Genomic DNA, 24,356 nt, shown 5'->3' on the forward strand with positions numbered 1-24,356 from the left:
GAAGAGAAGTTTATCAGTGGGATTTTTGACAGGATGGAGGTGAAAGGGAGGCCAGGCAGGAGGAGATTACTGTAATCAAGGTGAAAGATGGATACTCTTGGCAGCAGATAAAAGCTAGGTTTGTGTGACATTAATACAAAAAAAGTGACAGAACTTAGTGAGCAACTGTATGTAGGGAAGGCAGAACAGTACAACTGACTGGGAGGTAGAAAAAATGGAGAGGTTTTCTTGTGTAAGGCTATTTTCCTTTTGAGAGAGCATGCATTTTCAAGTGACGTGCTGATGCCCTAGCTATGCTACTTCCCTAAATACAAATCTGGCTACAAAACAGCAGCTGTTTGCATAGTGACAATCAGAAAAAGCAAACCAGTCTCCTTCCTTGCTGCTGAAAGCTCTCTGACATTTAATGAGAGCCTTGCTGCGATGCAGGGGGTTTGTGGAGCAGCTCAACTCAATGTTAATTCACTGTGGGTAGAGAATACAGGTACGTTCTGTGAAGGGAAGTACTATTGTTCAGTTTGAACCGAAAGTTCAGCTGGAGTCATCTAAGAGTGCATCACATGATTTGGGAGCTGAGAACAGAGGGCAGATGAGGAGGAACAAGAAATTAAGGGAGGCACAAGCACTGCAAGGTGGCGGGCATGGGGTGGCAAGGTTTGGGGTGGGTGTGGGGTCAAGCAAGGGGTGAGGGTCAGGCCAGCTGGCCTATTACCACCTGCCCCCCCTTACTGCTGCTTTTCCTCCCATGCAGTAGTGGTGGGGGGGCATGAATTTAAGAAAACTCTCCAATAAGTAGAATTATACATGGAAAATTATAACAATTTAAACCTTTCCATTTATAGAATCTAATTATTGGGGGAGGTCACCTTAAATTCAAAGTTGTTTTGGATTTGGATCAATATGGTATATTATCTTCCAGAATTTTGACAAGTTCTGAACGTGTCATCAGTAGTTCAGGACTGAAATTTGTCACTTCTTACAACTGTAGTAATGCACTAAAGAAAGTCCTTTTAGACTCTAAAGACAATTTCCTATCCTCTGATCCATAGATAAACCCACAGTACAAATGTTTTCTCCTATAATAAAATGGAAAGTTGTCTTCTTTACAAGACATGGAGGCAGGGCTCAACTGTTTCTTCAGCCTAAGTAGGAGGTGATGTCATCATTATGATACTCCATTTGCCTTCGCCTTCAGGTAGTTCCTGGGGTCCATTGGATAGGAGGTTGGGTAGGCCTAAAGGCTGCACTGGACATGGAAATGAATGGAAACCCACTGCCGTCACCTAGGATCAAAGCCAGGTCCTTCCAATCAGCAGCCAGTCACCCGAGCAACTGATCTTCACAGTTCCTTCTCCTGTAATAACAAGATCAGATTCCAAACTAAGCATTCAGAAGAGGCATTGATACACAAATCAGTCTCAAGTGTCACACTACATCCATCCCATCGAATCATGATTAACTTTATTTCTTGTTTTTAGACTGTAAGCTTTTGGAAAAGTTTTTTTTTTTTTTTTTTGGTAAGTTCTTTTGTTTCGTTTCTTTCTAGAAAAGTCTGGTACTCAGTGGGTGCCACTATAAACAAAATAATAATTCTTCCTATCTTCCACATTGGAATGCCAAGTTCTATGAAAAGACCTGGCATGTCCAGTTTCTCAGATCTATATTTAGTTCTAGACTGAGGGAACGGGGCTTATTTAGTCTAAAGAAGAGGGAATTGAGAGAGGATTTAGTAGCAGCCTTCAACTGCCTAAAAGGGGGTCTGAAAGAGGATGAAGCTGAACTGTTCTCAGTGGTGACAGATGCCAAAACAAGGAGCAATGGTTTCAAGTTGCAGCAAGGAAAGTTTAGGTTTGATGTTAGGAATATTTTTTTTCACTAGGAAGGTAGTAAAACACTGGAACAGGTTACCCAGAGAAGTGGTGGAGTCTCCATCTTTGGAAGTTTTTAAGACCCGGCTAGACAAACCTTGACTGGGATAATCTAGTTGGGAATGGTCCTGCTTTCAGCAGGGTTTTGGACTAGATGACCTCCTTAGGTCCCTTCCAAACTTCATTTTCTATGATTCTATGATATTTCATAGATTTCATAGACATTAGGGCTGGAAGGGACTTTGGAAGATCATTGAGTCCAGCCCCCCACACAAAGGGCAGGAAATCAGCTGGGGTCATGGGATCCCAGCAAGATAAGTGTCACGGGGCGGGGACCCAGGAGTGGCCGTGATCTCTCCTAGCGCCCCCTACCGTGCCAAGTGGGTGTCCATGCACCTTTGTTCTCGCCCACCATGTCTTTGATGACAAAAGTATTAAGGGAGGCTGCCTTTTGCCCCCTTGAACACGGTACCCTTGATGTATCCCAGTTTGTGTCCCGTCTTAGCGGACCCTGTGAATTAAAGCCTCAAGGGCTACGCGTGTCTCCCACCACCCCTAATACCACGCCCCAAGCCTCTCAGATGTACCGGACATTGTCTTGTCAAAATCCCTTGCCACACCCTCATGGCATCCCCTTGCTTGCCTACTATCGCCCGCGACCTTGCAGACGCCCTTTGGGCTTGTCTCAATCGCCCACCCTGGGGCCTTTCTCCGTGCTCCCCGTGGACACTCTCCGGCCTTCATCACGGCCGCGCCCTCACCGGGGCTCTCTCTCTCTCTCTGAGTTCTGCCCGCACTGGGGTCCTGCCTCACGATCAGGGCTCAGGTGGCCATAACCATGCCTGGCCCCCAAATTCCTGTCTTGGGGCTCCTAGTCCTGTGCGCCCTCCCTGGGGCTTAACGCAAGCACCCTCTGGGCTTCTTGCCGGTGCCCACTCTGGTGCTCCTCACAAATGGGGCTCAGGTGGCCGTAGCCATGCCTGGCCCCCAAGGCACTGTGCCCCTTTTCAGGGCTGGGGTCAGTGCACCCCCTCCTTGGGTGTACAACACCCACCAAGGCTCAGGTGGATGTAGCTGTGCCTGGCCCCCAGACCCGCCTTCTCGGGTCTTACACCCCACTGGGGCTTCTCGCCTGTGCCCGCACTGGGGCTTTTCCCTCACGACCCTGCCCCACTGGGGCCGGGGTCGATACACCCCAAAACACGGCACCCTCTCTGCTGCCAGGAACCCCGCCGCTACTGGGGAGCTCCTACGAGGCCTCCTCCAACCCCTATTAGCCTCACCCAGTCCTCTGGTGTAACAACAAAGCAAAACCATAAGCCAATTGGCTACAACTCAAACTAAGCCCTCCTGGCAAAATGTAAACCTCTATGCCGCCTAGCTAATCATCAATTGGATCCCTACCAGGGCTTTCTCCTCCCGGTATCCTTGAGCTGAAGCTATTCAGGCCATCAAGCTGCCTACTCCAGCAGAGCTCCTTCTCCCATGGATGTTAGTGGGGAACTGCCTGCTTGGCCCCAGCCTAGGCTGTTTATATAGGCCAGGCCCTTCCCCTGTTCGGTCAGCTGACCGACTGTGGTTGCTCCGGAAACCGGCACCTGTTCCTTTCCCTAGGAGCAGGGCACTTCAGTGCCCTGTGACAATAAGCATCCAATTTGCTCTTGTTCAATGTAGGTGATTGAACCACCTCCAATGGCAGGCTGTTCCAGACCTTGGGGGCTCGGACAGTAAAGAAATTCTTCCTTATGTCCAGCCTGAAACGGTCTTGCAGTAGTTTATGACCGTTTGACCTCGTCATCCCTTGGGGCGCTCTGGTGAACAAACGTTCCCCCAGACACTGGTGGTCACCCCTGATAAACTTATAGGTGGCCATCAGATCACCCTGAGCCTGCGCTTTTCCAGGCTAAAGAGCCCCATGGCTCTCAGCCTGTCATCATAAGCTCTGTTTTCCTGATATGAATCAAACTATTTCTTGTATAGTTCTTCCTACAAGATAAAGCTAGTAGAGGTGAGATCCTTGCTCCAAATGAACTCAACTGTAAAATTCCCTATCAGTTTCAATGGGGCAAAGATTTCAACCTTGGACTTTGAAGTAGCTTTGTCCTCATCTGTTAAAACAGTCTAAACAAAATATAAACTGATAAAATGAACAAGCAAGACGGTGTCAGATTACAGCCCCAATATAATTTTTTACTAACATTTTACTAACATCCAGAGAACCTCTGCATGGATGCCCAATTCTTATTAAAAAATAATGGGAACTAGAAATCAAAAAATGTTTAGTCAGCTTTTTAAATGTCAACCTTTCATTTTTTAAAGGACATGCTTTAAAGAGTTGATGTCAGCTAAGTCACGGTTCTGTTTGTATTTTATGTTTTAGTAATATGTCAAGGCCACAATTTACAGAAGTACTGAGCATCCAAGTCTATGTCAATGGACCTGCAGGTACTAAACATCTCAGGCACTTGATACCAAAACAATTTTAGAAATGGATGTATTTCACCTAAATGGTTCCCTCCGCTGTGTCCTTAGTTACTGGGGTCTTCCAGTATCTAGTTTTGTTCATTAAAAGATTCCAAGGGTTTTTGCTAACCACTAAATTCATGCATGTAACTATTCCATCAGGAAACTAAAAATTATATTCCTATGTATCTAAATTACAGAGAAGTGCTTATACTGGGACTACCAAAGAGCCCTCATTTATTATAGACCAAGATGCTAGTGGTTTAGGTATTTACAGACAGAGTATTGGGGTCCCTGTCCCAAAACAAATATACAGTTATGTATTTACTGTACTATGTAGGAAGACAGCACACATTCAAATTTCTATCAGAATATTAAATAATGCAGAGCTGTTATGAAAGTTAACTGCTTCTTACCTTCTAAACTTATCAGTGAGTACCCTAAACTAGGAAAATTTAAATCAAACTGTCCATGATGTCTTGATAAAATCAGATCCATAAAAAATTAACAACTGTATTCAGACAATTTTATGCAACAGTTAGGCACTTTAAACCTGAGAATTATGGTATCCAATTGTGTAAAATACTCAGTGCATAGATAGAAGTGAAGGTGGCTCACCATCTGCTAATAAATGCAGAGCATATCACAGACTTGAATCTAAATTCATTTGAGTCAATTAGACATTTATCTTGCTGGGGTCCTGTTACCCCAGCTGACTTCCTGCCCCTGGGGCAGGGGGTTGAATTTGATGATCTTCCAAGGTCCCTTCCAGCTCTAATGTCTATGAAATCTATTAAATAAATTTTGCAATACTTGAATGGCTCCTGTATTAGGCATAACTGTAAACCTGAGTACAAGTTCCCTGTGAGCTGAAGAAAGTTCTGGTTCTAAAAGCTGCTTATTTGTATTTGTTGGTGTAACAGCGAACCCTAACCCTGTTACTAAGAGACAGGGTGGTCCCTTTAAATCCAGAACCTTCCAGTCACGGCCGGCCGGTCAAGTAGGGGTTAAGGCTCAGGCCCTGCCAGCTGGTCAGGTGACAGGAAGAGGAAGGCCAGGATCCTACAAATGGCAAGTGGAGAAGGCCAGAGGGGCAGCAGGGATGTGGACTCCCAATGACCACGGTGCCGTGGCTGCAGTCTCTGTCGGAAGACTATGCCATGCCCTGAGCCATCCTCATGATCATCTAAAGTAAGCAGGCATGTTGTCTCTCTTGTTTCTCTATTATCATTTTTCCATTATATGGCCTTAGAAGCCTATGTTTTGTGTTGAATGTTAAGACTGGTGGTTTGGGTGAGGCTATTTGGGGAAGTAGGAGGCCTCATGGGGGGCCCACTGCAGTGTGGGGACCCCAGCACCAGAGAGGATGCAGTATTTCGGGGTGAGCTGACCCCAGCGCCACAGGGGGCACAGGAGCCCTAGTGAGGTCTTTTTTTTGAGAGCTAGAGCCTGGGAGTCAAATCCTGCTTAGTGGGGTTTTTTGACTGACAGGTCTAGCTAGAGAGAAAAGGGGTAGGCCCACAGTGGCCAAGACCCCAACATAAAGAGGAATTTACAAATACCATCTGTGAGGCTTGGGCTGCAGCGTAGGGGAGGAACAGCCACAGATGGTGCCCCCTGGCATTGGGGCATAAAACAGGCAGCCTCCCACTTAATTAACAACAATTAATTAACAACAAGGCATGGCAGACAAGGAGGCAGGTGGTTGGCCCATAACAGGTGGGTGGAGCCACCAGTAGACAGACCCGAGCAGGCCCCCCCATTACAGTTGGCTATGTCTTCCATAAAAATTAATACCTTCAAATATCCTATGTACAAGTTTCCAATATTTTTCTCATTTTGGAAAATGATTACTTGTAATGCTAAAAATATGAACAGAACCCCCTTTTCTTCTGCTCTGGAGCTGTTTTAAAGTATTGGATGTTTTAAAAATCTTATTACTGGTTTGATATCACATCTACTTCAGACATGTATCATTTAGTTTAATATCTGATATTTTAAAGATGCTCAAATGTTAAGAGCAAAAACAGGTCACCAATCTCACAAGAGAAATACAATATTTTGGAGTAGAAAGGTGGGTAGAAGAGAGAAAAATTAAAAGAAAATAAGAAAGCATGAATCCGTGGCAGAAGTTATCTGTTCTTACCAATGCCTAAAGCGGTTTTATCATAACAAATGTTTTCATTTAAGCCCTGCAGCAAGCCTCAGACATCAAATGGTAACATAAGCACAAACCCCATGGAAGCACCACATGAAAAAGATCATTCTCTGAAGACACGGGTTGGGCAAGAAGCAATGTCCAATACAAATCTGATATACTAGAAACGTTGATCTACAGTGGCGTTGTGGTTATTACCCACATTGTGCATCTCTGAAGGCCAAGTGGTTACCAGTGCATTTGTTCTAATGCACAGAGAAACTGAATCGCTTGCCTAAAGTTTTTGTCAGAGCTGGGAACTGAATCAAGGACTCCTAAAATCCAAAGTAGTACCTCAAGCACTGAACTATCCTTTTTCTGGGTATTCTTTAGTACAATATGAGGTTTTTCTCCCTACCTCCTCCCCTGAGGACTTCAGAAGACATATTGGCAGAGAAAGAATACTAGGGCAAAGGCTTCTGGTTTATTGGATTGGGCTTTCCCTTGCAGATCTGTGCCAACACAGAACCCTGTTTTGATATGTGGGCTGTGAAGTAAAGAATAGGAGCTTCAGTGAGTCAGATTACCCAGCTCTTCACTGTCACTATTTAGCTTCAGCAATTGTAGACAGCAGACTGGAGATGGAGGAGGAGGGGAAAGTGATTGAAACCCATTTCCAGAAGTGTAGAAGAAGGGTAGAGCTAATGGAGATGACCAGGGCAAGGGCCCCACTATAATAATGCTGACCTGAGATGCAGAAGCATACTAGTGGCTCCCGTCACCTCAATCAGCCCAAAAGAAGGATAGATAGTAATGGGACAAATGGTCCAGAGCCCTGTCTTCCCTTCCAACACAGAACAGCAGCAGCTTTCCCTTCCCCCATCATCTAAATCAGTATAAGTTTTTGTGGAGCCAGGAGACCCTGCATCCCTTCTGTCAACTGCAAGCAATAGTACCCAGTAATCACAGAATCAATTGAATGCCCTTGGCCCAGATCCATTAAGTTCAGTTATTAATCCAGGTTCTGGTGTTCAGGTCATTATAGATATAATACTAAACAAAGGGCTGAATTAGGGATCCAAAACTCTCTTTAAGTTTCAGTCTGCTCCAGTCTGGAGCTCTGGAATAAGCACCTCTCTAATATTAGAAGTAGAATTGCCCAACTATTTTAATGCTGTTTAATACACGCATGATTGTTACACATGCATATCAGAGAAAGGAGTGGCTATATTTAGCAATTAGCCAAATATACCTCTTTTTCCAGTTGTAATTTTACTTTGCCTCAGAAGCAGGGATCTGAGTTTTCCATCTCCCTCAGAAAAATGTGGATTTTCTCCTTTAAAGTAAAAAGTCATGGATTTTCTCTTTTAAAGAAGAAAAATGTAGGAACCCCCCCTTGCAAGCTGGAAGAGTTATATCTTGTAAGGGGCTGCTTGGTGTTGAGGGGAGTGGGATGCAGGGGGTGCCAGTACATGTGTATGGGCACACATGCATGTGGTTGGGAATATAGCCAGGCAGTGGTGGACAGCAGTTCCCCCAGCTGTCTTCAGGTAAGTTGGGGGGGGGGTGCATAAGTGAAATGGAGGGGCAGATTGAGGTGGCCACGGTGAGACACTGTTGGCACCCTGAGCTGGGGGCACTGCTCATCCACAGTGGTGCACGGAGCTCAGGATCTGGGAGGCAGTGTGTGGCTGCAAGGCCGAGGTGCAGGAGTGGCACAGAGCTATAGGCGGCTCATCTAGGGGGCAGAGGGACTGGTTCCCTGCCACTGTGTGAACTCCCAGGGAGGGGTTCAGTGTCAGGCGACATGTTGGGGCGTATACCCCCCAGATTTGTGTGCAGGGCTGGGGAGGATGCAAGCTGCCTGCTGTAGGTCTCTGGGCTTCCTACATTGCTGCCCTCCCTTTGAGGGCTTCTGCAGCCCAGCGGGCAGGACATAGCACAGGGGGGTGGAACAGAGTGGAGAGAGTTGGTGCTGCTGCCACTGCCATCACCACTGGGAGTCCCGTGCCAGCTGTGCCACCGTGGCAAGGTGTCCACACTTGCCCAGAAGCAGGAGGGGAGGGGGCACAACTTTGTATCATCACTGACAGCTCTGCTTCTGCTAGTTAGGCATGGGCACCTTGCCATGGCGGTGCACTTGGCATGGGACTCCTGGTGGTGGTGGTAGCACCAAGCCTTCTCACCTGGCTCTGCCCATATGTGCCAAGTCCTACCTACTGGGCTGTGGACACACCCAGGGAAAGGGCAGCAGGGCAGGGAGCCCTAAGCCCAGCGGCAGGCAGCCCACATCTTCCCCCACCCCCCATAGGCTCCATTCAGCTCTGATCCAGCCATGCTGCCCATGGTGGGGAGGGGGCCGAGGATGCTGAGCTCTGCACTCTGCTCCAGACCTAGCAGTCACAGGTCCCATAGTACTAATAGCTGGGGGTCTCCTCCAGCAGGGCTGGGCGTGGGAGGCAGGGGGTTGTGGGTCAGGAGTAAAAGGGTTGGGGGGGGCTGAGACTTGGGAGTGAGAGGCAATGGCAGGGGAAGGGGCAAGGCACCAGCATATCAGGGCTGTTCAGCATTATGAAGCAGGTGGGGGGACAGCCACAGCCAGACCCATGTCCTGGTGAGTAAAGGGGGCAGTTTTTCCATTAGAAAAAAAATTAAACACCAAAAATAAATAGTTATTTAGAATTTATTTTATTATAATAATTGAGGCACTGGTAGGCTTCCAAAGTGCTGTAAAATTGTAGATAGATCAATAAAACATTATGTTTAACATATACATATACTTTACATACATACATTACATATACCTATATGTATAGTGGTGTTGCCTTTTAAATCGTGGAAAAACAGTTTTGGGGTTTTTTAATCAGAGAATTTAGAATTTTTTTAATCAGATAATTTAGTATTTTTAAACAGATAAGACCAGGATCCCTGCTCATAAGAAACAGGTGACACAAAATGCTTACCTGTTTTATCATACGCTAAAATTCCCCATCTTCACTGAGCAAACACACCTACTTTGGTGATAGCAAATTTGCGATCAGAGAATTGCCTGTAATGGTATTTCTGCAAAAAAACACATCAGTTAAAAGGTAACTTTTAAATATGTCTAAATTTCTTTAGCTTTATGGAAGAAAATAATATTTAATGTGATTGTTTTGGCTGTTTGCCTATTTCACTCCTAGTGTAGGGGCTTTGCACACATATGTGGCCCTCATACAACAATGAGTACTATTAGATGCCAGTTATTTCCCAAATGACAGAAGACATCATAGGTTTGGTTATATAAAATAAGCCATAAAAAAGAAAACTGCCATGAATAAGTGATGATTCAATATGGTCCACTGAGTTTCATTCCACTTTAATAAGGGCAGTGCTCTTGGATTGTGCATTTGTGGTTTGGCATAGCAGCCTTTGATAGCATCTCAGAAAGGCTTCCCTCTTCATCCTCCTCCACTTTCTTTCTTTCATGGTGCTGAGAGTCTAAATGTGTTATCGGAAAAGGAGAGTTTGTGTCCAATATGATTTTAACAAAATTGTGCAGAGAGGAACAATTTATCATAAGTATAGGTTCAGGGTTACATACGCAGCAAGCCAAATCCTCCTTCCACTCCACCACTTGAACAGTGCTTGAACCCTGTTGGTGTGACTCCCAATCTGCAATGGTATAACTGAAAGGAGAATCAGGCCTGGAGTGAGACTGTTGTCTGCTCCCAGCTGACTGCCGTATACTCTTTCAAGTAACCCCAAACCTCCAAAATTTGTGGGTGCATCTATGTCCTTTAAAAAGTATGCTGAACTCCTTGAATTTTAAAAAGGCTTTACTGGGGCAGCAGAGACAATGTAACTGTAGGGCAGGCTGCAGTTTCTAGTTATTTTATTTTTTATGTCCAAAGCCCCTCCCAAAAAGCTTCCAAAGAGCTCACTTCTAAGCCCACTCTCTCTACTTACAAGCAGTTCCAAGCAAGATGATGAAAAATTCCTGAAGCTGAACTCTATTTTCAATTTGTAGCCATTTTCAATTCTGCACAATGCACTTTTCCTGGATATAAGGAAGGCTACACATGGCAACACACCATTTGGGGACAGCCTGAACTTTTTTGGACTCACAGTTCAATATTCCAAGGGAAGTGGTGCTCGCTTCTACCCTGGGGGTCTTCAAAAGGGGGCTAGATAGACACCTTGCCAGGGTTGTTTGACCCCAGTACTCTTTCCTGCCCATGGCGGGGGGTCGGACTTGATGATCTGCTCAGGTCCCTTCCGACCCTACCCACTATGAAACTATTCCTGACAAGGGATACAGCAAACCCTGCTTCCAATTGTCATTAGTAAATCATTCTGAGTAAATAGCTTCTATTCCAGCCCCTATTTGGCTTATGTTTTTCCTTAAGTTCCCCAGACTTTGCAGTGCATGGCCTCTAGATCTGAAATACCTTTAGACTTAAGCAAGCTGCAGATGGTACAGTACGCGACCTTCCAGCTATTCTCAGGCTTAGAAATATTTCCTTTTTAAACCTAGACAAAGTAAAGCTATAATTTGGAATCATGCTGTACTTTTCCTGTTTGTTGAAATCTTAAGGAGTTCTGAAAAAGAGATTAGATTGAGACAGCAATTGGAATGGGATGGGATGGGATGGGATGGGATGGGATGGGATGGGGCGGGGGGAGGCAGGGAACAGAGAAGAAGTTCTACATGCCTTCATGATTACACCACCGCTGCTGCTGCTGCTGCAAATAATAAAATAATTCCAGGATCGTTTCCAGGTAACAGCTGAAAACAGAAACTAACTGCTAGAAACAATTGTATATATTTGAATAGTTAGTGTTTGTTCAGCACTTCAGACACACAAAGCACAATATAAATACTATTATTTTATAATAAAATGCTTGATGGAAAGAAATGATATCACTCAAGTTACAAATATAACAAACACTGACCCTTGCAGTGACTTGTATGGGCGTTAACTTTTGTTGGGCAGGTAAGCATGAATTCCCATGACTGTGTAGGCAAGCTAGTGACAAGATTTGGTTATCCATATGCAAAAGGCCTTCTCTGTTAAAGTACTCTATATAATTGCCAGCTATCACTTTTGAAAACATTGAATGCTACACATTCATTCCACTTATGCCATTATTCCTTCCTTCCTTTATTTGACAGTAAATTATTTTTATTAAAAAAACCAAACCAAACTAAAAACCTGTTTCTTCATGCATAGTGGGGAAAGAGTATTTTTAGAATACTTAACAGAAATGCACTAAAATTTTAGGAAGAGAGGCATCAGTAAGAGGTGCCTTTGGAACCTGTTTACTGATGCCAATGGACCTAAGCCTCCATAGCCTTTCAGTGAGAAAGGGACACCTCCACGCTGTTGTTTGAGCCTTTAAAACGTTTCTTCTTCACAAATGTGTAGAGACATCTCAGATGGAACATTTAAAATATAAAAACTTCTTTGACTTTGGGTTTCTAAACAAAAACAATTTATGTCCCTTCCCTCTGCCCCTTCCACAGCCCCTTTTTAAAGGGGAAGGAAATGGGGAAAGGATGATGAAAAAGTAGGGGGAAATGAACCTTTTTCCTGTTTAACAGTTAAAAATAAAATAAGTGGAGTAGGAAAAAGTAGGTTTTCCCCACACCTTCCCATTTTCCTTCACTTCAATAACCCCCAATTCAGCAAAAGTTGCAAAATAGTTGGAAAATGGAGAAAACACATTATTATGAAGAAAAACATATATTTTCAAATGAACTTTATTTTATGACAGGAACATTTTTCAATCAACATTTTAACCAAATCCGTTCTCAATATTATATCCTCATTGTACATTTAGAATTGCAGTAGTATTTAAAAGACCACAAATATATATGATAATATATACAGTGTGCCTATCAGCTATTGAGTCTTGCAATTCATATTCAGAACGTAATATATAAAATGCTGCTCTAATAAAGAATAGGATCTCAGATTCATGCTCTCTCTCTCTCCAAAGAGTCTTTTCAAGAGTCAGCTGTCTTATGAAATTGGTCCTAGGATTCCATATAGGAGAAATTATTTTCAAACTGGTTATGCTGTTAATTTTTTTAATGCAGAGGTCATTACAGCAGTTGCTCTCTTCAACTCAATTACAGAGGATGCTCTCTTCAACTCAAAACTAGCTGTTTACTAAAGGCCTGACTTATATAGTTAAACGTCTACTCTTCAAGTGGTTTGAGAGTCTCAAGATAGTCAGCTATTTTCCACTGATTATTCCTGCTGACTTAATGAACAAGCAGCACATGTATTATCAGTGGCATGAGAGTACTTCTGACTCAGGACTCTTACTTTTGGTTATTTAGAAGTGATAAATGTACCACTTATCACAGTGATGCACAAGTTTGTTGCCCACAGGGAACATAAGTCCCAGTGTTTAAATTGCTGTTACTTTCGACCATATTACTCCCCTCAGCCTTTTTTGCTGCCAGAAGCATTCTTTAGAAAGCTCTCTAGTTAGAATGGCAGGCACACTTTGTGGAACACAATGGAAAATACTCCTTGTCCCTACCCTAAAGAGCTTGCAATCTAGGTGGACAAAACTGAGGGCAATGCAGAAGAGGAAAGGCATACAATACAATGATTACATTACTTCACTATATTCCTCTCTGCTCTCCAAAATCATTTGCTCCCTTTCCTCATTTGCACCTGATCCAGCCCTCCCCACCTCCTCCATTACAGATCTTAGAATTTGGGACAGGCACAACAGGACATTATTAAAGAAAGAATATATTATTAGCTAATGAGAGCACACACTGCAAAATCCCAAATGTATCTGCTTCAAGGCTACATCTTCCTTGCTGGTACTTGTCCACCATTCTATTTCCCCCTTATTTTACTGTCTCATACGGGTCTCCTTCTAGTGAATTATTCTGAAATACTGTATTTCAGAATCTGAGATTTTTACATTGCCTTCAGTGACTTGATCAAGGGTTTTGATTCAGTCAACAGCAAGGCCCTCTGGAAGATCTTAAAGAGATTTGGATGTCTGCCAAAATTGGTTATCCCTGGAGGTAGGGTTGGGGAGAGTGGTCCCAATGGCAGCTTGGCAAGCAGCACCAGGAGTAGGAGGTGGACCAGGGACAGGAGAAGTGGCATGGAACACTCAGTGGGAGGATGGAAAGGCCCCCAATATATGCCAGCTCCCGTGGGTGGGGGTGGAGGAAGGGATTGGGACTGGGGCACCTGGAACTGAAAGTCAGGCCCATCCTGGACACTGCACTTCTCTTCAAATTAACCTCCTTCCCCCCCTTTCCTCCCATAACAAGCCTGGTGTTCACCCTGTGAATGCAGGCTCCTCAGCTGATAATGAGATAGCCCTAGCAAGTAACTAGAAGGCTCAGATCAAGTGGGGAGGAAGACATACGACCATACCAGATAATCACTAGGATGGTGGCTAGAAACAGAATCTAGGAACCCAAGCTGCTTCATCTGCCATGCAGGGTACTCATAGGGAAGCAGATCTGTGCCATGTGACCCTGCTCCTGCTGCAGGGGTATACTCCACCCACAGCAGAGATAGGCACCTGCCAACCGCAGTCTCAGAGCATGAGATAGAACCCTTGCATGGTTGAGAGTCATGTGGTCAGTGTCTCTACAGAGGGAGACTAGGATCTGTGGCACATGGGAAAGGAGGTTCAGGTCCCTCAGTGAAGTATGAGGAACCCATAGCCCTCAGTGTGGGGGTACCTCCCACACCACCGCCATCCCTGACTGAAACCATGCCAACCTCTCAGGGGTAAAAGAAGACAGGGATCACCCATTTGTCCAGCTTCTATATGGAAAGGTCCATGGTCATCACTCCCAAGTCTGGGACTTAGCATACTGAGTTGAATCACACCCCCACCCCTGCCTGTTCTGTCAATCCTCTCACCCCTCATCCCTGTTTCTGATCCTAACTGCCTTTCCAAGTTATTTCATCCCTTTATCCCCTGCCACATTTTCTGGTTTTCACCAATGTGAAGAGAGACCAATATCTCATATAGTAAATGTTCAGTGGGTTTTACTGAAGACAGTTATGTTTTGGCAACTAAGAATATGCAAAGTGAGCCATGTCTCTTCCCTGCACTACACTGTCTTGCATCCAGGTGTATGCCCTTCATGAGGAAGGTGTCTAGCCAGCCAGGGTTCTTGGTGACACAAGCACCTTACAGAGCTGGAGGAGCAGGAGCCACATGGGACAGGTCTCTTGTCTGAGGGACTTGGCCACTCGTTGATTCCACCCCTGAAGTCCTCAGGCCATATTAATTTGGGGAGCACCCCCAGCCTTCACAGGCCAAGAGGTATTTGGCCAGGGCTTCCTGGAACAGAACTCTCTGCCAGTTCAACTATCTGGAGCATGCATATTCTTTTGGGGGTGCACTGTGGCTGGCCCCCAAACACCATGTGTCCTTGGTGTGCTATCTCTGGTTAGAATGCCATGCCTCAGGGCCTTGCAAAAGATCTCCCTTCTGGTCTTGCAAATGTTGTGGGGGACCATGGTGGTGGTGATGAGCAGGGATCCTGGTTTTCTCAGATAAAAAAAAAAAATCTCCAGTTTTCAGATTGAATAAAGTAACCCCAAATACATATTCTTCCATGATTTAAATGAAATACCACTATATATAGATCTATATATTTGTGGTGTTTCATTTTAATCATGGAAAAATGTGGATTTGGGGCTACTTTATTCAGTCTGAAAACTGGAGATTTTGTTTTTTTTAATCAGAGAAAACCAGGATCCCTGATGATGAGGTATGGCAGGTACTCCTTGCCCATGCTGAGGCGCACACTCTTGTCCTCCAGTGTCTGACAGCAAGCATCTGACAGCCAGCTCCACAGTCTGGTGGCACCTGATCAGGAAGTAGCTAAGTGTTCTTTCCTGTGGTTCAGGTTGTCCATGTAGGGCTTCATGAACTAGGGCATGAGGTGGTAGCCCAGGTCCCCAGTGATGAGTGGGGACAAGGATACCACCAGTGTCAATGCTGGGGTGTGAGGGGTGTAGTGTCTGTTCTCCATCATATGGAGGAGGGTAGAGTTGCGGAAAACCCTGGCATTGGGTTACTGCCCACCCAGCTGGTGAAGACATGGCTGAAGCATCTCCAGTGGCTGATGATGCCCTGCAGCACCATGAGGAAGCACTGGTGGTTGATGAACTTCGGGGTGCCTTGGGGTGGGCAGAGGATGGAAATATGAATGCTTATGGCCCCCATGAACTTGGGGAAGCCCATCCAGCAGAAGCCAGGATGCCCACATTCAGGTTCATGAAATAGGTGAAACAGTTTGCCAGAATATTCTGGAAGGCTGGGCATCCCTCCTGGACAGCCACTCTGACTGTGGACTTCCCACACTGAAGTGGTTGACAATGGAGAGGCTGTTGGAGGTGATGAGATTTCAGGTGGTGATGACAACTGATTTCATCAGAGTCAGGTGTTGAAAGGGGACCAGCCAGGTGATAATATCCACAAAGGTGGCCCAGTACATTCAGAAGTTCTGCAGCTACTGATCATCACCCCAAGTGGCCTGAATAATTTGCTGGTGGTGCAGCCCCAAAATCACCACCTGCTAGTCTAGAGATGGTGTCAGAGCACCCCTGAAGTCACAGCATTCAGGATGGCCCCATCCTCTTTGGCCATGTGAAAAATATTGGCTGAGTTTAAGTCACTTGGTGGCTATAGGGTGCACTAAGTGGCCCCACATAGGATACTCAGCTCCTGGGTCATGGTCAAGGCGTGTACCAGTATGACTATTGGGTGGGCCATCTCCAGATGGACATGTGCAAAGTTCCAAGCCGGCAGCAAGTCACACAGGGTGACAAGGAAGATATGCCCCACCTCTTGGGTCTGTGGACTTTGTCATGTGTTGTAGGGTTCCATGGTGGGGTTCAGGCAGAGAAACTGATGCATGTCCAGTTACCAAGAGTTGGCATTTACTCCAAGTCTCTTCTGGAAGCCTCTGGACAGGGCAAGAGGGAGAGGCCACTGTGAGGGGCAGCTCCTGAGGCAGGGCACAATTCTCTATAGCAGCCAGCCAATCAGATGTGGCTTGGATACTTAGGTGTGCTCAGCAATCTCTGGCATCCCAGGGAGCTCACAGGTCATATTGGGATGCGTGCATATTTCAACTACCCTCCATTGTTGTCAAGAGAACATGAAAAATAAAGACTTACACTTCTGCTCAGATGTAGGCAAAGATTATGACTGATGAGCCTGCTAGCCCAAATGCAGACAAATTGAAAGAGAGGTGCTCTGACAATTTTTATTACCTCCATGTACACACATTATATATAATTCCGCTTCAGAATTGTATGCTGAATTATATTTCACAGGAACAGTGATGCTGCCACATGTATAGAGGTAGACCAAGACCCAAATTATGTGTTTTGCCTTCTTGTGGTATCTCAAACCTTTTCACTAATAACCCTGAAGTTTATGGCCTTCTGTAGGACATCTCTGTAAAGAGATAACCTTCTAAAGTAAATACAAAACCACTACAAATCATTTTTGTGTATGTTCAGAATGAGCATTTGACTGAAACAAAGCATTTTTGACTTGGCACAGACACTCAAGTCCAGCTGAAGGCATGAGGTACCTATTAGTTGAATGCTGGCCATATGGTTTGTTACATATGCCAGACACAAAATTCATAAGAGTTGCTTAACAGTTGATACACAGGAGGGGGAAAGAGGGAGGGGATGGAGGAGAGGGAGTGATCCACTTGAAAGTTTCCAAATAAGATGCTCTACATTTTTGTTGTAACATTACTTTCCCATACCAATTTACACATAGGAACATTGAATCTTTGTAAAATGTTGTAGATTTTCTCTAACATTGGCAGCATTTGAGATGCTTGGGCATAAAAAGGGTTCTTGAAAAGATGTAAACTGAACCTGGCACCTGTGTCTGCATTAAACATGCATAAATTTTTCACAATGATTTCATGTCACTAGCTGTCACATAAATTCTTCTAATATCTTTCCTATGGTATCTCTTTCTTACATAACTTACTTTCAAGCAGTGAAATACAGGGAATGTCTTTTCTAGAGTATGTGCCCAAACTGGAAACCCAAGTAGGTTCCAAACACTTCAGAAATGGGTGAACAAACAGCCCAAAATAGTTGGGGTATCCCTTTCTGCTCTTAGAAAGGTGGGAAACAAAGGGGAGAAGTCTCATTCTTACATCTATAGGGAATTGTTATAAGTGATATATAATTGTATAAACATGGATGCCATAATTTATACATTATTCTTGAGATCACTTCCATATCCAGAGACCCCCTCCTCAGCTGGAACAAGACCTCTTTGTGCTAAATACTATGCAAATGTACATGGAGATAATATCTCTGCCTTGAAAATCTTATAACCTGACAACAGACAACAAATGGATGAGACTAAAGAATAGGAAGAAATGGAGAGGACAGAAGGGTAGCAATTATTTTGTGCAACTCCAGGTGTTCCTTGCTATATGGGCATACTCTGATAGTTGCAAGACATTTACAAAATTAGCAATAATATGTAAATATAAACAATACAGGGCAGAATTTCTTACTGGTAGAAAATCTCGCTGCAGCTGGAGTGTATGTACACTTCAGCTCCCTAACTGGAGAAATGTATACGTGAGCTCTCCAGCCAGAGGCTACTACAGGGCTGCTCTCATAGGATCCCATTACTTGACGACCTATCCTGTCCCCAACCTGGGAAGGGGACAGGCTGTTAATTAATACGAGGAGCTCTGAGAGGGGTTCCAGGAGAGTTCTTACCGCAGGAGAATGTACCCCTCTCCCTGCAATCAGCTGATTGATAGGACAGGGGCCAGAGTCTTCACAGGACTCCCTGACAGTGCTCTCCCTTCCTTCCTCTCCTTGGGAAGTTCTCTTTCACAAGAAAACTCTTGAACTTCTGTATAGCTCTCTTTTTATGCCAGGAGAAAAGTTTTTCTCCCAGCACAAATGGAACATCTATGTGATCACAGTCTGATCAGGTTCTTGGAACAGAAGGGTTCTCTTTCCAGTCCTAGCACCAACCTGTTATGTGACAGGGGGCAAATTCTGTTGGCTAAAGTCACAAATGAAGTTATCTGTGAGTATGTCTACATGTTCGGTAATGTGTCATAGTTATGGTGCATTAAGTTTAGTGCTTGGTTAACCAAGTACTAAACAAATGTGCAGTAACTCGTGCTAGTAGTTAAGTCACACCTAGATTCAAGTCTGTGCTCTGTATCAGAAAAAAATGGAATTCAAGCATACATGTCACACCCTAAAAAAGTGCTCTAAACAAGTGAGCTATTGCAAATGCAGTCTTGGCTTCAGTTACCTTTTTTTCCAGTTTTCTGAGCATACCTACTATATTCAACCTCAAAGGCAACACACCCTCGTTACAATGTAGCAAAACACCCAGTTTTTCTTTTTTTACTTAAAAATATGATATCCGCTTTGCCCCCCATCATTTCTGCCTTTTTCTCTCCCCCCGCCTAATCCCTGTGGGTATATATATAAGTAGTTATAAGTGAATTTGAAACCCTGTGTACGTAAGTCCCCTTTTATAGTAGCCATGAGCTATTGTAATAGTGTTTTGTTGTGTGTGTTGGATTACTGTAACATATTACACCATATGGTTATTGTGTCTTAAATGTCTCTACATTAACATTGTATGATTTAGGCCTGCAATGGGAGTTGGCATGAGTGATGTCAAGTATCCATTTCGTGTCAGGTTCCCATTTTGTCCCCATGCCCTGTTGTGTAGGTATGTTGCAATTATGACACACATTTAAATCTGTAACCTCTCCCATGTAAACTGGTTTTCCTTGAATGCTTGAAACAAAAGAGTGAATGGATGAGTGCAACACAATGATTGTAGGACCCCTACTTAATCACCCCACCATCAAAACCAATACCTGGACCAACGACCCAGCCATTAGAACCAACCTCAGTATTCTAGAAACAAAAGACGAGGCAAGTCACCATTGTGCCAAGGCTGCACATGCTCAGTAAGAACATCTGGAACCCTCTGGAACAGGGCTGACCTTGCCTTGACATGCCCTCCCCATAGGAGATCAGAGGTAGTCTGCCCCATAAAAAGGGGTGGTGAAAACTGACTCCTGGGGATGCCTTCTTCATCTGGACCAGCACCATGCCACACCACTTATCCACCCAGAGGCCCTGTCGGTGACACCCCTCTGGACAACACCTTGCGGGAGAAGATCCCAACTGGCCATCAAGGATCAACTCACAGCCCAGGATAGGTAGCTATCAACCCAACCCTCTCTTCAACCAAGGACTTGGACTCTGTTTTTCTTCCTGACCTGGACTCCAACACTTCCACTGAGTCTCCTTCTCCAGCTACCATAGTGCGAGTACGTGTGGGAACCAAGCTGTACAATACAGTGTTCATTTAATAAAACTGTTATCTGGACCCTGAGTTGGGTTTTGCTTTACTACAGTTTGGCCCTGCTCCAGTCTCTTCTCCTCGCTCCTCTAACTTCTGTCTCATTTCTCCCTCTCCTTCTTCTAGCTCACTGCTGTCTCCAAAACCTATCCCATGCTCCTGTGGCTCCAGTCATCCTGAGCTCCTCTCTGCCTGAAAACTCCTGTTTCTTTGCTATTGCCTTCTCCACACTGCCTTTTCCCCTGATCTCTGCCACTTGCTCTTTAGTTACCAAGCACCCCAAGCATAGGTACCACAGGCACCAACACACACACACACACACACACACACACACACACACACACACACTGTCACCTGAGTCAGTGTTTAATCGATGTGTATATTGTGGATGATCTCATGTCATTATCATTAGGGTGTGTATGTGCTTGAATTGGTGATATGTATGCATGTGCCTAGGCAGGTAATCTTGGATGCGTATGTGCCTGAGTTGGTAGTGTGTGTGTGTGTATGAATCTAACTGATTCATGTGTTTGTATATGTGCAATTGTGTCACATAATCCTGTCTAACAGCACAATTTTGAGATCCTGTGAGTTGGCCTGACCCCACAGGACAACAACAAAGTCATCTATCTTTGCATTGCACAGCGGCTTTTATTTAAACTAGTGCCTTGAATATGCAAACTGTTTTTGATCATATTCATTTTAAAAGTATTGAGCTATGTGGTTACCAAAACCAGTCATTTTTATTAAAGAAATAAATAATTCAAAAAGTCCATGCAGATGCTTTAAGCTAAATCCTTCCACATAATTGGATCTCAAAACTTATCAGATTTTTGTCTCAGCCATTATCTCATACTGTGCATGCTTTCCTATTATTGTTAACTGACTTCTCAAATCAGAGAGAGGAAAAAAAGAGAGAGAGAAATGTTATTGTGGCCCTGGGGAACTTGGTGCATCTCAGCCAGAGAAAGGGGACCATTGGGCACACAACAGAGTGAATATCATGGGGCTGCTTCTATAAAGTACATGTCTGTTTTAACAAAGGAACAGGCATTTTGATGAGTCTCCATGTAGGTGACCTGATGGCATATATCTTTTGTGCAATAAACAGATCTTTCCATGGTTAAGCCTCTGAATACTGATTTACTTTTCTTTTTATTCTGAACTACTTCAAAAGATGCTCCTCAACTTCACACATCACAAGGAAGAACTAAAGCAATCCATATCAAGGAGAATTTCAAATGGACATGCTGTACAGGAAGGACATTTATATATATACATTTTTAAAAAGTTTGCCAGCAAGCTTGATCAGAGAAATGAGAAAAGTAAATTCAATAGAATATTAGGCTATTTATCTCTGCTCTACATTAAAGTGATGAAGCCGTGCTAACAAGCAGTTTGCTTCCCTTAAAACACAGGTGAGTCCCTGGTTAAAAGTTTGGACATGTACTTCTTGTTTCTGGCTTCTCCTTGCAAATTGGCGTTTACCATTTTGACTTCAGAGGCATGGCTAGGTGAGTGCACACATGCGGTTTGTGGTTCCTCAAGCTGTTTGAGATACTGCAAACCACACATGGTGCATGTACAACCATTCACCATGCTGTGAATTTGCAGGGTGGCACCAAAATTTGATACCAGGAGATCCTGGTGTAAACAAAAAAAACCACAAAAAAAGTGGTGAGGCAAATGCAGCAGCAGTGTGCGCTGCCAGAAACAGAGCCCGGCCATCCAGAATCATGCTCTGGCTACCAGCCAGGCTCCCTGTGGCCAGATCAGCATTGCTGCTGCCCCAGCAGGCGCTGGCCCCAGCCTCCCTTACCCCAGCTGAGACAATTTGGCACATGCTGGAGCGCATGTGCAGGGGCATGCCCTGGGGCATGAAGCAGTGGCACAAATATGTGCCGCTGCTAGTTCTACCATGGCAAATTCACACACGTGAGGATATACCCCAGATGTTCTAATCAGCTTTCAGTAAACTTATATTCACAAGCTGATTGCGGCTTTCAAATGGATCATCCTTTTCCCAGCCTGTACTTTCACATATGAGTCTTCTCCTTGCAATTCTGGATGGATTATGAGAGTGTGCTTTGCCAAGCAGGGCAGCCAAAATGCACAAAAAATAAAATATCAGTTTTGAAAATCACCTGTCTTCATCCAACAGCCATTCAGATAAACAACAAAACAGAATCAATATTAAATTGCTAAAAAACTTCTACCATCAATTAATTCTAGTACTTGTTGGGCACAGCTATGCGAGACATTTACTGTGGAGTTGCCTAATTAGCTCTGCAGTAAACATCTCAGCTTCTATATGTGTGGTCCTATTAGGCCACAGGAAATTAATAAACTCCACAGCAGGTTAGTAGTTGTAGGGCGCTGACAGATGTGACAGTTTGTTACTGGATTGGCCATTGGAAGCGTTCTACAGCTGTGCACTGACAGAAGTGCACAGCTGCAGAGTGCTTTAAAAATGCCCGATCCTCCATTCACTTTCTCTTTGGATAGTGTTGTTCTCCTAAGCCTTTTCCTTCTGGTTTTCTAAAAGAACACCATCAGTTCCCATTGAATCCTGCATGTTAGTCCATGATGGAGGGAACATTACATACAGTATAAGTGGGAGTACCAGCTCCTTAATTACATTTACTTGCTCTGCTATTGACAGTTTATAGTTGTACCAACTCTCCAATTTTTGTCTCACTTTCCCTTTCACTTTTTCTCAGGCAATATGCCTGTCTGTCACATGTTCACTTCCACTCCCAATATCTTGATTTGGTCTGTTGTGACCAAATCCGAGGTTTCCTATTCCTTCCATCTTCCCCACCACCAAGCATGTATTTTTTGTATGTTTAGTTTTGCCTGTGATGCTTTTCTGTATTCATTTGTCTGTCTTATTGCTTGTTCTAGGGAGGGTGTCGGGGCTGGCTTTAGTCTTCCTGGTGCCAGCCTCATATTGCAGTACCTCCAGGCCTGGTGTCAGTTCCCTGTGAAAGAAACACCTGCCACTTTTTTTTAAGGGCTGAAAAGAAAAAGTTTCCATCAATAGACTGCTTCTTGGCCTCTGGGTCAAGATCAGGAAGATGGCCTGGCTTGGCTAGAAGGATTAGGAGGGATCCAAGGTAGCTGGAGCAGCAGTGGTGGTGACAGCAAGGTTTTCATTTGGCAAGGGTTTCACTTGAGCATTTTGAAATTAGAGATTACTCGTCTGGGTTTCAGCAGGCTGATACTGCAGGGGATGCTGAAGATTTGGGCACTTGATATGCCTAATGCAGATGCCAAACAATTTGGACTGGGAGGTAATGTTAAGGGACGAGATGGTACAGTGAAAATTCTGAGAGACCTAAAAGGAAAGTTGGAAAGATCCTGTCCTGGCACTCTTTGATTCTGGTGCTGTTGAGGACACCAGAAAAATAGTCACAATTAAAATGTATATGGACGTTGTTGAAGTGTAGGGTATAAAATTTAGCTATTGTGGGAAAGAGGAGAACATGGACAAGATCCAAGACCCAGATGGGGTATGGACTGGGGTCTAGAGAGCCCGGGTATTACTTTGAGTGGATTCAGTAGGGGTAGGTAGGGTACAACACCCACCTCTGGGAATCACGTTAGGGCCCCACAAAGGACTAGTAATTCACTATGCACAGCTGAACTTGTCTGAGCTGCAAGTAGGAGGGGCATTTGGCAATGACTTGCCCATCTGAGATTTGCAGAGCATGCAGGGAGAAGGGTCATGTGGTACAAGAATGTAAGAAAGAATGGAAGTGTATTTTGTGCAGAGAATTGGGTCATGTTTTCCACACTTTTTTTTTAAAGAAAAATTTTTCATAGCGCAAGTCAAATCAGCCAAATCAAGTCCAAATCCATGAGTCATTAAGAGCCACACATGGCCCTACTACCGGCAAACATTGTCCACCCCACCTGGGGCTTCAGATGCTTCCAAATCCTTTGGCAGACATCCTACATGCAGGCCCAAGCCCAGAGGCTTCTGGTTCAGATACCCCTGAGTTTCGCTTGCCCTCAGCCATACGGCTGCAGGAGCAAGCTACAAAGGAGTCTCCATTTTCCATAAAGTTGGCATATAGCCAAGAACTTCCCACTGGAATTAAAAGTGGGAGGCTAACTATGGCTTACCTCAGTCAAGCTTCTACCCCCTACCAAGAATATGGTTTTCTCCTGCCAGTAGGAAAACCACCTTAGTGGTCATGGTATTTCCCCTGCCAGGTACTGCCTAAGATGCAGCCCACCTAAATAAGGTATAGAGCCCATTGAACTCAGTCCTGCTTGGCACTGACTCTTTTTCAATTCATGGTGAACCACTACAATGACTACATTTCAACTGTGTCTTCACTCCCACAGCTGAACACCTCCTTTCTTTCCTATTTCCAAAGATTTCTGCTTCTTCACCAGCCTTAAATGTGCAGCAAACATTACCAAACTTTATGTAGATGAGAGGCTCTGTTGCCCCCTCTCTCATAGTTTCATAGTTTCATAGTTTCTAGGGTTGGAAG

General features: G+C 44.4%; 1 long non-coding RNA gene across 1 annotated transcript in view; it reads right to left on the minus strand.

Annotated features, from left to right (window-relative positions):
- Positions 1 to 9,358: 9,358 nt before the first annotated feature.
- The window catches only part of LOC109301098, a 22,209-nt gene continuing 7,211 nt past the window's right edge, over positions 9,359 to 24,356 (minus strand). Inside the window, exons 2-3 of the long non-coding RNA XR_002098430.1 lie at positions 10,052 to 10,136; positions 9,359 to 9,948 (exon numbers count right to left, since the gene is read on the minus strand). This is a non-coding gene — a long non-coding RNA (uncharacterized LOC109301098). The remainder of the gene's footprint in view (positions 9,949 to 10,051; positions 10,137 to 24,356) is intronic.

This window comes from Gavialis gangeticus, unplaced genomic scaffold (genome assembly GCF_001723915.1).
Source record: "Gavialis gangeticus isolate Ggan-Ray unplaced genomic scaffold, GavGan_comp1, whole genome shotgun sequence".
In the NCBI taxonomy this organism is placed as follows: domain Eukaryota; kingdom Metazoa; phylum Chordata; order Crocodylia; family Gavialidae; genus Gavialis; species Gavialis gangeticus.